This window comes from Triturus cristatus, chromosome 4_1, assembly GCF_964204655.1.
Source record: "Triturus cristatus chromosome 4_1, aTriCri1.1, whole genome shotgun sequence".
Classification (NCBI taxonomy): Eukaryota; Metazoa; Chordata; class Amphibia; order Caudata; family Salamandridae; genus Triturus; species Triturus cristatus.
The window spans coordinates 135,610,704-135,618,203 of record NC_140585.1 but is presented as its reverse complement, the minus strand read 5'-3'; the positions used below and the strand labels follow the sequence as shown (position 1 = coordinate 135,618,203).

The window sequence follows — 7,500 nt, the reverse complement described above, 5'->3', positions numbered from 1 at the left end:
AAGTTTATGAGGGATTAGGTACTTTGAAACGGTCCCATTTTACTTGTCTACACTTCACAGTCATGTTAGTGTTCTGAAACTGCAAAGTATATTTTTAAATGCCTATTTTTGTGAGATGCATTTTCGACCGGCCAGAACATAATCCTTTGGAAAAAATGATTTGAATTGGATTGGTGTGAATCTTGTTTCTAGAGGTGGTGACAGGCTTTCAGCTACTTGAATAGGTCAAGCCAGGATTCATAAAACGTATACAACCTATGTGAGTGTGAAAAATTAGCATATGCAGGAAGGAGCAATTTGTCCTACTTTCAAAACAGTTTCACTCCACGTCTGGAAACTTCCAGAGCTATGTAGAGAATACAAATGAGCTTTAAACTCATGAGGAAAGAGGTTTGTATGCAAAAAGGAAAACAAAAGCATATCGTACTCATAAAATACTCAATATATAGATTCCAAAAAAGTGCTTCCAGCGAAAAGAGCTGAAAGAACACTATGGGATGTAAACCTGAATACCTTTCAATAATATGTTCTCCATCCATGCATACCACCTACATGATAAAAATCATCTCAGGTGGACGGATGACCGCGTGGCCTAATGGATAAGGCGTCTGACTTTGGATCAGAAGATTGAGGGTTCGAGTCCTTTCGTGGTCGTTTTTGGCCAATGGTCACACAATCTGCTTTACATTCAGAGTGGAAAAAGTATTTTTCAATACTCTTGTAGTCCTCACTTTCTCAGTACTAATCATTAATAAAGTGGAGTACATACTGTAAACTCATTCAGGTTGCATCTTCAGTCTAACTACTTGTGCATTTTAGTGGCATTAAAAAGTGCTTCTATGCCGACGCACTGAATATGTAATAGGTTTGCAGAATTTTGACGTGACAGAATGGGTTTTTAGCTTAAGTGTGTGTAGAAGAACTGCAAGGTGTGTGCCTATGTGTGCATAGAGTGCTACATGTGTAAAATCTGTATGATTTGGGCAGTTAAAGTGCTGATTTTGCCTTCGAGTAAGAAAAGTACTACACAAAATGTATAAAGGATCGGCACATTGGCTGCCTTTGCTGATGCCCCCATTGCCTAATTTGTAGTGCAATGGTTAAGTTGCAGAGTGTGGTTGAACTTGGTTAGGAGACTTGGTGCCTCTTTCCGTGTCCTACTGATGATAAGGATGGCTTGATACCATTTTCTAAGCCCAGTATATTGAGAAAAGAAGTAAGTGAAGAAGAAGTGTGGAGTCGAAAGTGGTTCTCCAATTTCTCTCCACTTGCTAAAATTGCAAAGTCTCCATTAAAGCATAGAAGAGAGCGTTAAAGTCAAGGATGGAAGAGGATGAAAATGGGAAGTTTACTTATAGAGAGAAGTGAGAAATGCCCTGTGTGCACACACCGGTGTCTGACCATAGAATACATTTAAATAATGCCTCTAGAAAAGAGCTATGCTTGTGTGCCTCAGTGGCCTAATGGATAAGGCACTGGCCTCCTAAGCCAGAGATTGTGGGTTCAAGTCCCATCTGAGGTGATAACAAAAATCCTCCCTCTTTCTTTTCCAGAAAATTAGGTAGATTTATTACATGCTTCCTCTCAGAAGTTTATGAGGGATTAGTTACTTTGAAACGGTCCCATTTTACTTGTGTACACTTCACAGTCATGTTAGTGTTCTGAAACTGCAAAGTATATTTTTAAATGCCTATTTTTGTGAGATGCATTTTCGACCGGCCAGAACATATTCCTTTGGAAAAAATGATTTGAATTGGATTGGTGTGAATCTTGTTTCTAGAGGTGGTGACAGGCTTTCAGCTACTTGAATAGGTCAAGCCAGGATTCATAAAACGTATACAACCTATGTGAGTGTGAAAAATTAGCATATGCAGGAAGGAGCAATTTGTCCTCCTTTAAAAATTGTTTCACTCAAAGTCTGGAAACTTCCAGAGCTATGTAGAGAATACAAATGAGCTTTAAACGCATGAGGAAAGAGGTTTGTATGCAAAAAGGAAAACAAAAGCATATCGTACTCATAAAATACTCAATATATAGATTCCAAAAAAGTGCTTCCAGCGAAAAGAGCTGAAAGAACACTATGGGATGTAAACCTGAATACCTTTCAATAATATGTTCTCCATCCATGCATACCACCTACATGATAAAAATCATCTCAGGTGAATGGATGACCACGTGGCCTAATGGATAAGGCGTCTGACTTCGGATCAGAAGATTGAGGGTTCGAGTCCCTTCGTGGTCATTTTTGGCCAATGGTCACACAATCTGCTTTACATTCAGAGTGGAAAAAGTCTTTTCCAATACTCTTGTAGTCCTCACTTTCTCATTACTAATCATTAATAAAGTGGAGTACATACTGTAAACTCATTCAGGTTGCATCTTCAGTCTAACTACTTGTGCCTTTTAGTGGCATTAAAAAGTGCTTCTATGCCGACGCACTGAATATGTAATAGGTTTGCAGAATTTTGACGTGACAGAATGGGTTTTTAGCTTAAGTGTGTGTAGAAGAACTGCAAGGTGTGTGCCTATGTGTGCATAGAGTGCTACATGTGTAAAGTCTGTATGATTTGGGCAGTTAAAGTGCTGATTTTGCCTCCGAGTAAGAAAAGTACTACAAAAAATGTATAAAGGATCGGCACATTGGCTGCTTTTGCTGATGCCCCCGTTGCCTAATTTGTAGTGCAATGGTTAAGTTGCAGAGTGTGGTTGAACTTGGTTAGGAGACTTGGTGCCTCTTTACGTGTCCTGCTGATGATAAGGATGGCTTGATACCATTTTCTAAGCCCAGTATATTGAGAAAAGAAGTAAGTGAAGAAGAAGTGTGGAGTCGAAAGTGGTTCTCCAATTTCTCTCCACTTGCTAAAATTTCAAAGTCTCCATTATAGCATAGAAGAGAGCGTTAAAGTCGGGGATGGAAGAGGATGAAAATGGGAAGTTTACTTATAGAGAGAAGTGAGAAATGCCCTGTGTGCACACACCGGTGTCTGACCATAGAATACATTTAAATAATGTCTCTAGAAAAGAGCTATGCTTGTGTGCCTCAGTGGCCTAATGGATAAGGCACTGGCCTCCTAAGCCAGAGATTGTGGGTTCAAGTCCCATCTGAGGTGATAACAAAAATCCTCCCTCTATTTTTTCCTGAAAATTAGGTAGATTTATTACATGCTTCCTCTCAGAAGTTTATGAGGGATTAGGTACTTTGAAACGGTCCCATTTTACTTGTGCACACTTCACAGTCATGTTAGTGTTCTGAAACTGCAAAGTATATTTTTAAATGCCTATTTTTGTGAGATGCATTTTCGACCAGCCAGAACATATTCCTTTGGAAAAAATGATTTGAATTGGATTGGTGTGAATCTTGTTTCTAGAGGTGGTGACAGGCTTTCAGCTACTTGAATAGGTCAAGCCAGGATTCATAAAACTTATACAACCTATGTGAGTGTGAAAAATTAGCATATGCAGGAAGGAGCAATTTGTCCTACTTTCAAAACAGTTTCACTCCACGTCTGGAAACTTCCAGAGCTATGTAGAGAATACAAATGAGCTTTAAACGCATGAGGAAAGAGTTTTGTATGCAAAAAGGAAAACAAAAGCATATCGTACTCATAAAATACTCAATATATAGATTCCAAAAAAGTGCTTCCAGCGAAAAGAGCTGAAAGAACACTATGGGATGTAAACCTGAATACCTTTCAATAATATGTTCTCCATCCATGCATACCACCTACATGATAAAAATCATCTCAGGTGAACGGATGACCGCGTGGCCTAATGGATAAGGCGTCTGACTTCGGATCAGAAGATTGAGGGTTCAAGTCCCTTCGTGATCATTTTTGGCCAATGGTCACACAATCTGCTTTACATTCAAAGTGGAAAAAGTCTTTTCCAATACTCTTGTAGTCCTCACTTTCTCATTACTAATCATTAATAAAGTGGAGTACATACTGTAAACTCATTCAGGTTGCATCTTCAGTCTAACTACTTGTGCATTTTAGTGGCATTAAAAAGTGCTTCTATGCCGACGCACTGAATATGTAATAGGTTTGCAGAATTTTGACGTGACAGAATGGGTTTTTAGCTTAAGTGTGTGTAGAAGAACTGCAAGGTGTGTGCCTATGTGTGCATAGAGTGCTACATGTGTAAAGTCTGTATGATTTGGGCAGTTAAAGTGCTGATTTTGCCTCCGAGTAAGAAAAGTACTACAAAAAATGTATAAAGGATCGGCACATTGGCTGCCTTTGCTGATGCCCCCGTTGCCTAATTTGTAGTGCAATGGTTAAGTTGCAGAGTGTGGTTGAACTTGGTTAGGAGACTTGGTGCCTCTTTCCGTGTCCTGCTGATGATAAGGATGGCTTGATACCATTTTCTAAGCCCAGTATATTGAGAAAAGAAGTAAGTCAAGAAGAAGTGTGGAGTCGAAAGTGGTTCTCCAATTTCTCTCCACTTGCTAAAATTGCAAAGTCTCCATTATAGCATAGAAGAGAGCGTTAAAGTCGGGGATGGAAGAGGATGAAAATGGGAAGTTTACTTATAGAGAGAAGTGAGAAATGCCCTGTGTGCACACACCAGTGTCTGACCATAGAATACATTTAAATAATGTCTCTAGAAAAGAGCTATGCATGTGTGCCTCAGTGGCCTAATGGATAAGGCACTGGCCTCATAAGACAGGGATTGTGGGTTCGAGTCCCATCTGAGGTGATAACGAAAATCCTCCCTCTATCTTTTCCAGAAAATTAGGTAGATTTATTACATGCTTCCTCTCAGAAGTTTATGAGGGATTAGTTACTTTGAAACGGTCCCATTTTACTTGTGTACACTTCACAGTCATGTTAGTGTTCTGAAACTGCAAAGTATATTTTTAAATGCCTATTTTTGTGAGATGCATTTTCGACCGGCCAGAACATATTCCTTTGGAAAAAATGATTTGAATTGGATTGGTGTGAATCTTGTTTCTAGAGGTGGTGACAGGCTTTCAGCTACTTGAATAGGTCAAGCCAGGATTCATAAAACGTATACAACCTATGTGAGTGTGAAAAATTAGCATATGCAGGAAGGAGCAATTTGTCCTCCTTTAAAAATTGTTTCACTCAAAGTCTGGAAACTTCCAGAGCTATGTAGAGAATACAAATGAGCTTTAAACGCATGAGGAAAGAGGTTTGTATGCAAAAAGGAAAACAAAAGCATATCGTACTCATAAAATACTCAATATATAGATTCCAAAAAAGTGCTTCCAGCGAAAAGAGCTGAAAGAACACTATGGGATGTAAACCTGAATACCTTTCAATAATATGTTCTCCATCCATGCATACCACCTACATGATAAAAATCATCTCAGGTGATTGGATGACCACGTGGCCTAATGGATAAGGCGTCTGACTTCGGATCAGAAGATTGAGGGTTCGAGTCCCTTCGTGGTCATTTTTGGCCAATGGTCACACAATCTGCTTTACATTCAGAGTGGAAAAAGTCTTTTCCAATACTCTTGTAGTCCTCACTTTCTCATTACTAATCATTAATAAAGTGGAGTACATACTGTAAACTCATTCAGGTTGCATCTTCAGTCTAACTACTTGTGCCTTTTAGTGGCATTAAAAAGTGCTTCTATGCCGACGCACTGAATATGTAATAGGTTTGCAGAATTTTGACGTGACAGAATGGGTTTTTAGCTTAAGTGTGTGTAGAAGAACTGCAAGGTGTGTGCCTATGTGTGCATAGAGTGCTACATGTGTAAAGTCTGTATGATTTGGGCAGTTAAAGTGCTGATTTTGCCTCCGAGTAAGAAAAGTACTACAAAAAATGTATAAAGGATCGGCACATTGGCTGCTTTTGCTGATGCCCCCGTTGCCTAATTTGTAGTGCAATGGTTAAGTTGCAGAGTGTGGTTGAACTTGGTTAGGAGACTTGGTGCCTCTTTACGTGTCCTGCTGATGATAAGGATGGCTTGATACCATTTTCTAAGCCCAGTGTATTGAGAAAAGAAGTAAGTCAAGAAGAAGTGTGGAGTCGAAAGTGGTTCTCCAATTTCTCTCCACTTGCTAAAATGTCAAAGTCTCCATTATAGCATAGAAGAGAGCGTTAAAGTCGGGGATGGAAGAGGATGAAAATGGGAAGTTTACTTATAGAGAGAAGTGAGAAATGCCCTGTGTGCACACACCGGTGTCTGACCATAGAATACATTTAAATAATGTCTCTAGAAAAGAGCTATGCATGTGTGCCTCAGTGGCCTAATGGATAAGGCACTGGCCTCCTAAGCCAGGGATTGTGGGTTCGAGTCCCATCTGAGGTGATAACAAAAATCCTCCCTCTATCTTTTCCAGAAAATTAGGTAGATTTATTACATGCTTCCTCTCAGAAGTTTATGAGGGATTAGGTACTTTGAAACGGTCCCATTTTACTTGTCTACACTTCACAGTCATGTTAGTGTTCTGAAACTGCAAAGTATATTTTTAAATGCCTATTTTTGTGAGATGCATTTTCGACCGGCCAGAACATAATCCTTTGGAAAAAATGATTTGAATTGGATTGGTGTGAATCTTGTTTCTAGAGGTGGTGACAGGCTTTCAGCTACTTGAATAGGTCAAGCCAGGATTCATAAAACGTATACAACCTATGTGAGTGTGAAAAATTAGCATATGCAGGAAGGAGCAATTTGTCCTACTTTCAAAACAGTTTCACTCCACGTCTGGAAACTTCCAGAGCTATGTAGAGAATACAAATGAGCTTTAAACTCATGAGGAAAGAGGTTTGTATGCAAAAAGGAAAACAAAAGCATATCGTACTCATAAAATACTCAATATATAGATTCCAAAAAAGTGCTTCCAGCGAAAAGAGCTGAAAGAACACTATGGGATGTAAACCTGAATACCTTTCAATAATATGTTCTCCATCCATGCATACCACCTACATGATAAAAATCATCTCAGGTGGACGGATGACCGCGTGGCCTAATGGATAAGGCGTCTGACTTTGGATCAGAAGATTGAGGGTTCGAGTCCTTTCGTGGTCGTTTTTGGCCAATGGTCACACAATCTGCTTTACATTCAGAGTGGAAAAAGTATTTTTCAATACTCTTGTAGTCCTCACTTTCTCAGTACTAATCATTAATAAAGTGGAGTACATACTGTAAACTCATTCAGGTTGCATCTTCAGTCTAACTACTTGTGCATTTTAGTGGCATTAAAAAGTGCTTCTATGCCGACGCACTGAATATGTAATAGGTTTGCAGAATTTTGACGTGACAGAATGGGTTTTTAGCTTAAGTGTGTGTAGAAGAACTGCAAGGTGTGTGCCTATGTGTGCATAGAGTGCTACATGTGTAAAATCTGTATGATTTGGGCAGTTAAAGTGCTGATTTTGCCTTCGAGTAAGAAAAGTACTACACAAAATGTATAAAGGATCGGCACATTGGCTGCCTTTGCTGATGCCCCCATTGCCTAATTTGTAGTGCAATGGTTAAGTTGCAGAGTGTGGTTGAACTTGGTTAGGAGACTTGGTGCCTCT

The 7,500-nt window shown here is 39.4% G+C and overlaps 5 non-coding genes across 5 annotated transcripts; all 5 read left to right on the top strand.

The window, feature by feature from the left end:
* The first annotated feature begins 1,449 nt into the window (after window positions 1-1,449).
* On the top strand, window positions 1,450-1,522 carry TRNAR-CCU (transfer RNA arginine (anticodon CCU)). Its single transcript has one exon. It is a non-coding gene; the product is annotated as a tRNA-Arg (tRNA).
* Window positions 1,523-2,169: 647 nt separating this feature from the next.
* On the top strand, window positions 2,170-2,242 carry TRNAR-UCG (transfer RNA arginine (anticodon UCG)). The gene has a single exon. It is a non-coding gene; the product is annotated as a tRNA-Arg (tRNA).
* A 795-nt stretch (window positions 2,243-3,037) lies between these two features.
* On the top strand, window positions 3,038-3,110 carry TRNAR-CCU (transfer RNA arginine (anticodon CCU)). Its single transcript has one exon. It is a non-coding gene; the product is annotated as a tRNA-Arg (tRNA).
* A 2,235-nt stretch (window positions 3,111-5,345) lies between these two features.
* On the top strand, window positions 5,346-5,418 carry TRNAR-UCG (transfer RNA arginine (anticodon UCG)). The gene has a single exon. It is a non-coding gene; the product is annotated as a tRNA-Arg (tRNA).
* A 795-nt stretch (window positions 5,419-6,213) lies between these two features.
* TRNAR-CCU (transfer RNA arginine (anticodon CCU)) lies at window positions 6,214-6,286 on the top strand. The gene has a single exon. It is a non-coding gene; the product is annotated as a tRNA-Arg (tRNA).
* Window positions 6,287-7,500: the final 1,214 nt, after the last annotated feature.